Below are 12,049 nucleotides of genomic sequence, written 5' to 3' on the forward strand. Positions count from 1 at the left end.
TGGCTTCTGGAGGGAAATGCTGTAGGAACGCTGTAGGAATGCTTTGGAATGCTGTAGGAATGCTGTAGGAATGCTGTAGGAATGCTGTAGGAATGCTGTAGGAATGCTGTAGGAATGATGTAGGAATGCTGTAGGAATGCTGTAGGAATGATGTAGGAATGCTGTAGGAATGATGTAGGAATGCTGTAGGAATGATGTAGGAATGCTGTAGGAATGCTGTAGGAATGCTGTAGGAATGCTGTAGGAATGATGTAGGAATGCTGTAGGAATGATGTAGGAATGCTGTAGGAATGCTGTAGGAATGCTGTAGGAATGCTGTAGGAATGCTGTTGGAATGCTCAACCTGTGTTGCTCATTCAGCCGACAGAAACTTTCAACCAGTTTTCCCCATTAAGCAGCGAGTCGGAGTCAGAGGCCGAGCCTTCTCCTGTCTCTATTCCTCCTGTTACGGTGTCTGAGACGCCGAAGTTTCCCACCATTAGCTCTGACTCCATTACCCGCAGTATTAGACTTAAAACAAATCATCCAGCGATCATACACTGTTTACCAGGGGGCAGGGCTACCGACGTTAAGGCTAATCTGAAGATGGTGCTGGCTAAAGCTAAAACGGGCGAGTGTAGAGAGTATAGAGATATTGTTATCCACGTCGGCACCAACGATGTTAGGATGAAACAGTCAGAGGTCACCAAGCGCAACATAGCTTCAGCGTGTAAATCAGCTAGAAAGATGTGTCTGCATAAAGTAATTGTCTCTGGCCCCCTCCCAGTTATGGGGAGTGATGAGCTCTACAGCAGAGTCTCACAACTCAATCGCTGGTTGAAAACTGTTTTCTGCCCCCCCCCCCAAAAGATAGAATTTGTAGATAATTGGCCCTCTTTCTGGGACTCGCCCACAAACAGGACCAAGCCTGACCTGCTGAGGAGTGATGGACTCCATCCTAGCTGGAGGGGTGCTCTCATCTTATCTACCAACATAGACAGGGCTCTAACTCCTCTAGCTCCACAACGACCTGGAGATGCAGGGCCTTAGACTGCTGCGCAACTCGGGAGCCCAGTTATAAATTACATGGTTAAATGTATGGATAAAAAGCAAAATTGTGCTGCCCTCTTCACTGACCTGTCAAAGACCTTTGATACTGTTTCTCACTCACTGCTAATTCACAGGCTTTAATCGATTGGCCGAGACCAGGCTGCATGTAACTGGTTTAAAAATGACTTGACCGATAGAACGCAATGTGTATCTACTGATGGTGTTAAATCAGGTTTCCTGGATATTACGAAAGGCTTCCTGCAGGAGTCGGTTCTGGGTCCTGTACTTTTTACTGTTTACATGAACAATGTTGACGTGTCTGTAAAAAATTGTAACCTGCACTTGTATGCCGATGATACTGTTGTGTGCTATTGGTTGACCAGACGCCATCTGAACTATAGTCTGCCTTCATTGTATTACAGAACTTTATTGACCTGAAATGAGTATTGAATGCAGGTTAAACTAAGTATACATTGTTCTCTTGAGTGTATAAAAATCACTCTAAATATTTAAGCATATGTACTTTGGATTGTGTCCATATTGATTGTGTCCCTGCTTACAAATATCAAGGCATCTGGATAAACGAAAAGCTGTCTTTTTTAAAAAGCATATTGATGAGTCAGTTAAGAGGCTGAGAATAAACATGGGCTTCTTCTATAGAAATAGGTCCTGCCTCTCGCTAAATAGTAGAAAGCAGATTATTCAGTCAACGATCCTATCGGTCCTACACGATTGCGACATCATCTATATGAACGCAGCTGCCACTTCATTAAAGCCGTTTATAGCGACAGTTTTACTATTCATCACTGCATTCTCAACCAGAAAGTTGGTTGGCCCTCTTTGATGTCACATAGGTCGATACATTGCTATGTTTTCATATACAGCAGAAAGCCGTTTTACAAAAGGTCCCACTGTACCTAACATCATTACTAAACTTTAGACATGAGTTACCACAACGGGCTCAGGGATGGCCAACTCTGGAAATTCCTTTGGTCTCTACTGAGTTATCAGCTTTCAGTTTTCTTGCACCTTATTTGTGGAACAATCTTCAAAATGTTATTGCATGTGATGTTTTGGTGCCCATAGGGCAATTCAGAAAGATGATTGAGGAGCTTATTACTGATGAATGTGATGTTTTGGTGCCCATAGGGCAATTCAGAAAGATGATTGAGGATCTTATTACTGATGAATGTGATGTTTTGGTGCCTCTAGGGCAATTCAGAAAGATGATTGAGGAGCTTATTACTTATGAATGTGATGTTTTGGTGCCCATAGGGCAATTCAGAAAGATGATTGAGGATCTTATTACTGATGAATGTGATGTTTTGGTGCCCATAGGGCAATTCAGAAAGATGATTGAGGATCTTATTACTGATGAATGTGATGTTTTGGTGCCCATAGGGTAATTCAGAAAGATGCTTGAAGATCTTATTACTGATGAATGTGATGTTTTGGTGCCCATAGGGTAATTCAGAAAGATGCTTGAGGATCTTATTACTGATGAATGTGATGTTTTGGTGCCCATAGGGTAATTCAGAAAGATGCTTGAAGATCTTATTACTGATGAATGTGATGTTTTGGTGCCTCTAGGGCAATTCAGAAAGATGATTGAGGAGCTTATTACTGATGAATGTGATGTTTTGGTGCCCATAGGGCAATTCAGAAAGATGATTGAGGATCTTATTACTGATGAATGTGATGTTTTGGTGCCCATAGGGCAATTCAGAAAGATGATTGAGGAGCTTATTACTGATGAATGTGATGTTTTGGTGCCCATAGGGCAATTCAGAAAGATGATTGAGGATCTTATTACTGATGAATGTGATGTTTTGGTGCCCATAGGGCAATTCAGAAAGATGATTGAGGAGCTTATTACTGATGAATGTGATGTTTTGGTGCCCATAGGGTAATTCAGAAAGATGATTGAGGAGCTTATTACTGATGAATGTGATGTTTTGGTGCCCATTTGGTAATTCAGAAAGATGATTGAGGATCTTATTACTGATGAATGTGATGTTTTGGTGCCCATAGGGTAATTCAGAAAGATGATTGAGGATCTTATTACTGATGAATGTGATGTTTTGGTGCCCATAGGGTAATTCAGAAAGATGATTGAGGAGCTTATTACTGATGAATGTGATGTTTTGGTGCCCATAGGGCAATTCAGAAAGATGATTGAGGATCTTATTACTGATGAATGTGATGTTTTGGTGCCCATAGGGCAATTCAGAAAGATGATTGAGGATCTTATTACTGATGAATGTAATGTTTTGGTGCCCATAGGGCAATTCAGAAAGATGATTGAGGATCTTATTACTGATGAATGTGATGTTTTGGTGCCCATAGGGCAATTCAGAAAGATGATTGAGGAGCGTATTACTGATGAATGTGATGTTTTGGTGCCCATAGGGCAATTCAGAAAGATGATTGAGGATCTTATTACTGATGAATGTGTTCTTTATGACCATGTTTTTATTTCTTTCTGCTTGCATTTTGTATTTATATTTTGATGTGTGTATTTTCTATAATTGCTGTAATTCAGGGCTCACCTGTAAAAGAGACCTTGGTCTCAGTATGACTCTCTGATAAAATAAAGGTTCAATACATAAATAAATGACATCTGCAAGTCTTCCAACTTTTGACTTTATTCACAACTGCCACCAGTTTAACGACAAAACATTGACAACAAATACATGTTGACATAACAAAATAAAGTTTGTAATAAAGGATATTTCATGCTGAAAAAATAATATTAAACACAAATGGTATTCAATAAGTTGATGGTTTATATTTACAATGACAAAGCTGTAAAATATTATCCAATTGTTTTATTTCATCTTGTTTAATTATTTAATGTATTTTGTCACACAGAGGGCCATAGATGATTAGAGACACCTGTGATATTCTGAAGTACCCAAAGTGGCCACTAGATGTCCTGTGATAAATTACATAAAATCCTTGAAAGATAGCAAAATACTGGTAGTTTACTGGTAGACTTAGGTTTCCAGTAATATACCCTCCCTTTACACTCCTAGTCTGAGATGACTTTGCACATATTTCCCAAAGCGCTCTTTCTCTGTTGATCCTGAGTGATAGGTTGTCTCAATGTAATCCAGGTATGAAATTATCTTTATTTTCAAACACAATCTGTTTTGTGGCTTAGTTGTGGTCAATTTTCAGTGTACAAAATATTATAATTATGTTCTGGCCCCCCGACCATGTGCTCCGACAAAATCGGCCAAAATCGGTTGCCTAACCACTGGCCTACAGGATGTGTGTTTGGTGCCACCTGTGGATCACCCAGAGACACCGGCTGCTCTGATACAGACTGGTAGAGTGGAACTCTAATGGTACTTCTGAGGGAAAGGAGAGATGAAGGGAAGGGAGATGAGGGGAGTGGAGGAGTAGAGGAGTGGAGGGAAGGGTAGGAGACAAGATGATGAAGGGGTGGAGAGGAGGGGAAAGGTGTGGAGAGGAGGGGAAGAGAGGAGAGCAGAGCAGAGAGGAAAGGAGGCAAGGGGAGAGCCCTGAGTGGTTAATTATAACTGAAAGCAGTGCCCTTCTTTTTTTATCCCATGTGTCTTTTCATCCTTCCTTTCTCCAGAGACAGACAAAGCGAAAGTACAGAGAGTGCCTTTGCTGGTGCTAGGACAAAAACCTCTCCCTCAACGTCAGCAAGACCAAGAAGCTGATCGTAGACTACAGGAAATAGGGTGGAGGGAGGGTCAAGAGCTTCAAGTTCCTACGTGTCCACATCCAGAACAGTCATGAATGTACGGCAACCCCTCTTCTCTCTCAGGAGACTGAAACGATTTGGCGTGGCCCCTCAGATCCTTAGGAACTTTTACAACAGCACCACTGAGAGCATCCGGACTGGTTGTATCACTGTCTGGTATGGCAACTGCACGGCCCGCAACAGGAAGGCTCTACAGAGGGTGTTGCGGACAGCCCAACGAATCACTGGGGGCGAGCTCCCAGCCATCCAGGACATACATGCCAGTCACTGTCTGAGAAAGGCCTAAATAATTGCCAAAGATTCCAGCCACCGAGACAGGGACTGTTCTCCATGCTCCTGTCCGGCAGGCGGCACCGGTGCAATCAAGGCTCAGGCAAAGAGTGATAAATACCTGGCCATAAGACTGTTAAATATCCAGGTTACAACACTCTATTTTCCCAGGGGGCAGTAGCAACCTTGTCCAGGTGCTGAGCCTGATTGATAAGGACACAGGTGCTACCAATTAAGGTGATGGTCAGTCAGTGTCCCAGCTTGTGGCTGCTGGTTTGTTTGGTGGCCATGAGGCTTTTCGTTTGGCTTTGAGTCTTTAGTTTGGGCATGCCTGTGGTTTTATGTTTTGTATGTTTATTTTCATCACCATCTGAACAAATAAAGTCAAGACGGAGCTGGCACTGACCTCAGTAAGTTGCTGTCTCCTGAGCACATCCAACACAGTCCTCAAACGCTGATTTCTCACATAAATGCACACATTCATTCAGGTTACAGAGCACGTAACTAAGCCTAGGACCCATAGACAATGCGAGTGTAACAATATCCGTAGGCTGGTTATTGGGTTCATAACAATTGGTTAAATTATTTATTGAATGAGCAGAAATTACACATGGTTTATGTACAGCTTCATTAAAGCACAATAAGCAAACATATGTTAAATATATTGTGTAACTACAAAACTCAAGTGATTGATTGACAGTAGCTATTGAATGAAGTGTGTGTGTGTGCTTGGGTGTGTTTCTCTGCTACATCTAGTTCACAGTACCATTCTACAAAATTACAACAGTCTTTTTCAGACTGTCATTAAGATATTAGAGAGGTTATTTAACAGCAGTGCAGTTACATTGCAAGTCTCCCCATATTCCTTGGCCTTATGGTATTTTTCTAAAATCCCCACAGTTCTCAGATGCATGATTTACAGGCTGTCCATTCCCATGATATCTGCAGTAGAAACAGAGTTAGACTGACCACTCTCTCAGAACCTAGAATGAGGAACAACAGTGTTTGACTGACCACTCTCTCAGAACCTAGAATCAGGAACAACAGTGTTTGACTGACCACTCTCTCAGAACCTAGAATCAGGAACAACAGTGTTTGACTGACCACTCTCTCAGAACCTAGAATCAGGAACAACACACATAATCAGTCCTAGTCCTTACACTGTGATCAGGGTAATTGGAGTAGTAGTCTCTTACCTTGGGGTGGTCAGGTTTGTGCCATCCACCCATTTTCAGGTCCTCTCAGTAACTGACAGTCAGACCAATCCAGACCTTTGTGTTAGTCCTTAGCTATAGCTACCTAGCTAGGCTAACAAGCTAATTAGTAACAACAACAAAAATCGAACAGACCTTTGTGAAGTAGTCAAGCAGGGATAAATGTGCACCAATGTCAAACAAATTGATATGAGTATGATGTCATAGAAGAACAACTAGCTACTGCATTTTATTTGGTATCTACAAGGGGTCATTGCATTAGCTACATTGGTTATCAAGATGGTTTGTATCGATTGTATTAGTGTGGCACCCTTTTGCATGTAAACCATTATCTGTTATACATAGTAGATATTACAGTACATTCCTAACAGGAACGTACTGTAATACAGTCCTCATTTATGGTAAGCTATGCCAAGATCTCTAGACATCCCAGACCGAGGACAGCCCCGCTGGTGCACCTGCCTGAATTGCCAGGAGATGGCCACTGACCTTGAGAGGAAGTGCTGCGGTCAGAGCCTGGACAGATGTGTGAGCAGGATGGCACACATGAAACGTTTTTGCCTGGAGGAGGGGACTTTGCGCTCTGTCTGGTCTACCAGAAATGTAATTTTGCCACAGGCCAACCTGCACAGATCACAAGGAGTACAGACATGCATCATAAAGACAATATGTTGTTTGGCAGTATGGAGCCCTGGGACAAGAACCAAGTGGTAATCTCTAGGCTGTAGAGATAGAGCTCTGATGTCCTCACTCCAGAAGACAGCACAGGAAATCACTCCCAGCGCTGTCACAAAGCCTATAACAACACGTACAACTGTTCTACCATTTACTGTCCAGCAGTACCACCAGAGATATCTCCAAGTTCAACTTGCTAAAAACTTCATTCCAAATACTCTTGAACCTTAAAACACACAACTGCTGCCATTTCACCACTCCACTATTCTATTTATCATGACCAAGTATGTTTACATAACAGTTGATCACATTTCACCACTCCACTATTCTATTTATCATGACCAAGTATGTTTACATAACAGTTGAACACATTTCACCACTCCACTATTCTATTTATCATGACCAAGTATGTTTACATAACAGTTGATCACATTTCACCACTCCACTATTCTATTTATCATGACCAAGTATGTTTACATAACAGTTGAACACATTTCACCACTCCACTATTCTATTTATCATGACCAAGTATGTTTACATAACAGTTGAACACATTTCACCACTCCACTATTCTATTTATCATGACCAAGTATGTTTACATAACAGTTGAACACATTTCACCACTCCACTATTCTATTTATCATGACCAAGTATGTTTACATAACAGTTGAACACATTTCACCACTCCACTATTCTATTTATCATGACCAAGTATGTTTACATAACAGTTGAACACATTTCACCACTCCACTATTCTATTTATCATGACCAAGTATGTTTACATAACAGTTGAACACATTTCACCACTCCACTATTCTATTTATCATGACCAAGTATGTTTACATAACAGTTGAACACTTTCCACAACTCCACTATTCTATTTATCATGACCAAGTATGTTTACATAACAGTTGAACACATTTCACCACTACACTATTCTATTTATCATGACCAAGTATGTTTACATAACAGTTGAACACATTTCACCACTCCACTATTCTATTTATCATGACCAAGTATGTTTACATAACAGTTGAACACATTTCACCACTCCACTATTCTATTTATCATGACCAAGTATGTTTACATAACAGTTGAACACATTTCACCACTCCACTATTCTATTTATCATGACCAAGTATGTTTACATAACAGTTGAACACATTTCACCACTCCACTATTCTATTTATCATGACCAAGTATGTTTACATAACAGGAACACATTTCACCACTCCACTATTCTATTTATCATGACCAAGTATGTTTACATAACAGTTGAACACATTTCACCACTCCACTATTCTATTTATCATGACCAAGTATGTTTACATAACAGTTGAACACATTTCACCACTCCACTATTCTATTTATCATGACCAAGTATGTTTACATAACAGGAACACATTTCACCACTCCACTATTCTATTTATCATGACCAAGTATGTTTACATAACAGTTGAACACATTTCACCACTCCACTATTCTATTTATCATGACCAAGTATGTTTACATAACAGGAACACATTTCACCACTCCACTATTCTATTTATCATGACCAAGTATGTTTACATAACAGTTGAACACATTTCACCACTCCACTATTCTATTTATCATGACCAAGTATGTTTACATAACAGTTGAACACATTTCACCACTCCACTATTCTATTTATCATGACCAAGTATGTTTACATAACAGTTGAACACATTTCACCACTCCACTATTCTATTTATCATGACCAAGTATGTTTACATAACAGTTGAACACATTTCACCACTCCACTATTCTATTTATCATGACCAAGTATGTTTACATAACAGTTGAATACATTTCACCACTCCACTATTCTATTTATCATGACCAAGTATGTTTACATAACAGTTGATCACATTTCACCACTCCACTATTCTATTTATCATGACCAAGTATGTTTACATAACAGTTGAACACATTTCACCACTCCACTATTCTATTTATCATGACCAAGTATGTTTACATAACAGTTGAAATAATTTCACCACTCCACTATTCTATTTATCATGACCAAGTATGTTTACATAACAGTTGAACACATTTCACCACTCCACTATTCTATTTATCATGACCAAGTATGTTTACATAACAGTTGAACACATTTCACCACTCCACTATTCTATTTATCATGACCAAGTATGTTTACATAACAGTTGAACACATTTCACCACTCCACTATTCTATTTATCATGACCAAGTATGTTTACATAACAGTTGAACACATTTCACCACTCCACTATTCTATTTATCATGACCAAGTATGTTTACATAACAGTTGAACACATTTCACCACTCCACTATTCTATTTATCATGACCAAGTATGTTTACATAACAGTTGAACACATTTCACCACTCCACTATTCTATTTATCATGACCAAGTATGTTTACATAACAGTTGATCACATTTCACCACTCCACTATTCTATTTATCATGACCAAGTATGTTTACATAACAGTTGAACACATTTCACCACTCCACTATTCTATTTATCATGACCAAGTATGTTTACATAACAGTTGAAATAATTTCACCACTCCACTATTCTATTTATCATGACCAAGTATGTTTACATAACAGTTGAACACATTTCACCACTCCACTATTCTATTTATCATGACCAAGTATGTTTACATAACAGTTGAACACATTTCACCACTCCACTATTCTATTTATCATGACCAAGTATGTTTACATAACAGTTGAACACATTTCACCACTCCACTATTCTATTTATCATGACCAAGTATGTTTACATAACAGTTGAACACATTTCACCACTCCACTATTCTATTTATCATGACCAAGTATGTTTACATAACAGTTGAAATAATTTCACCACTCCACTATTCTATTTATCATGACCAAGTATGTTTACATAACAGTTGAACACATTTCACCACTCCACTATTCTATTTATCATGACCAAGTATGTTTACATAACAGTTTAACACTTTCCACCACTCCACTATTCTATTTATCATGACCAAGTATGTTTACATAACAGTTGAACACTTTCCACAACTACACTATTCTATTTATCATGACCAAGTATGTTTACATAACAGTTAAACACATTTCACCACTCCACTATTCTATTTATCATGACCAAGTATGTTTACATAACAGTTGAACACTTTCCACAACTACACTATTCTATTTATCATGACCAAGTATGTTTACATAACAGTTAAACACATTTCACCACTCCACTATTCTATTTATCATGACCAAGTATGTTTACATAACAGTTGAACACTTTCCACAACTACACTATTCTATTTATCATGACCAAGTATGTTTACATAACAGTTTAACACTTTCCACCACTCCACTATTCTATTTATCATGACCAAGTATGTTTACATAACAGTTGAACACTTTCCACCACTCCACTATTCTATTTATCATGACCAAGTATGTTTACATAACAGTTGAACACTTTCCACAACTACACTATTCTATTCATCATGACCAAGTATGTTTACATAACAGTTGAACACATTTCACCACTCCACTATTCTATTTATCATGACCAAGTATGTTTACATAACAGTTGAACACATTTCACCACTCCACTATTCTATTTATCATGACCAAGTATGTTTACATAACAGTTGAACACATTTCACCACTCCACTATTCTATTTATCATGACCAAGTATGTTTACATAACAGTTGATCACATTTCACCACTCCACTATTCTATTTATCATGACCAAGTATGTTTACATAACAGTTGATCACATTTCACCACTCCACTATTCTATTTATCATGACCAAGTATGTTTACATAACAGTTGAACACTTTCCACAACTACACTATTCTATTTATCATGACCAAGTATGTTTACATAACAGTTTAACACTTTCCACCACTCCACTATTCTATTTATCATGACCAAGTATGTTTACATAACAGTTGAACACTTTCCACAACTACACTATTCTATTTATCATGACCAAGTATGTTTACATAACAGTTGAACACATTTCACCACTCCACTATTCTATTTATCATGACCAAGTATGTTTACATAACAGTTGAACACATTTCACCACTCCACTATTCTATTTATCATGACCAAGTATGTTTACATAACAGTTGAACACATTTCACCACTCCACTATTCTATTTATCATGACCAAGTATGTTTACATAACAGTTGATCACATTTCACCACTCCACTATTCTATTTATCATGACCAAGTATGTTTACATAACAGTTGAACACATTTCACCACTCCACTATTCTATTTATCATGACCAAGTCTGTTTACATAACAGTTGAACACATTTCACCACTCCACTATTCTATTTATCATGACCAAGTATGTTTACATAACAGTTGAACACATTTCACAACTACAATGTACCATATTATTTTAGCCATTTTTTTAATGGTCTGGGTGATTTAGTACTTTACCAGTTCAGCACCTTATCAGAATGTTTTCCTTACTCTGATTTTGTTATTTTGAGGTTACAGAGACTACCTTGTAATCTTGTTTATCTCCCTAATAAACCTGTAGTTAACCTGATCTTTTTAATCGGACAGACTTGTTTTGTACTGTATTTACACCAGGGTAGTCCGTCTTTTTGGATATCTACCCTTCTGTAGGCCTGTGAATTTGAAGTTAAAACCGCCAGGAGCATAGATATCCAGAAAAATATAACAATTTAGTAAATAATACGAAAACCCTTCCAAAAATGCAATTATAATTTCTATTTGATAGGTAAAGAATACACAGATATTGTTTCTCACACAAATGTATTGTTTCCCACACAAACTTCCCTTATTTACAAATTATTTATAAGTTTGGTTGTAAGGCCCCCCTCTTTCAACAACATTTCTGAGTACTCTGTAGGTTTTCACGCTTCCTGGGAGCCACCAAGTCTGACAATAGGGAAAGCTCATGTCCTTCCACACTCAAAAGTGTGCTAACTGCTTCCTGTGTTGCGACATCTCCTTGAAGTTATAGAAGCTCAGCCGTAGTTGGTGATGGCACTTCAGGGAGTCTTGGTTCATTTGATCTCAGGATCATTCTCCTTGGTAGCCCCAGTCGAGAGCCAAGTCTTAACACGGTTCTTTAC

General features: G+C 38.6%; 1 protein-coding gene across 1 annotated transcript in view; it reads left to right on the forward strand.

Moving 5' to 3' along the window:
- The first annotated feature begins 5,286 nt into the window (after positions 1–5,286).
- Positions 5,287–12,049, forward strand: part of LOC110486938 (lipopolysaccharide-induced tumor necrosis factor-alpha factor homolog) — a 64,195-nt gene continuing 57,432 nt past the window's right edge. The window contains exon 1 of the mRNA XM_036941691.1: positions 5,287–5,445. The gene's annotated coding sequence lies outside the window, so the exon portion shown is untranslated. The remainder of the gene's footprint in view (positions 5,446–12,049) is intronic.

Source organism: Oncorhynchus mykiss, chromosome 13 (genome assembly GCF_013265735.2).
Source record: "Oncorhynchus mykiss isolate Arlee chromosome 13, USDA_OmykA_1.1, whole genome shotgun sequence".
Taxonomy (NCBI): Eukaryota; Metazoa; Chordata; class Actinopteri; order Salmoniformes; family Salmonidae; genus Oncorhynchus; species Oncorhynchus mykiss.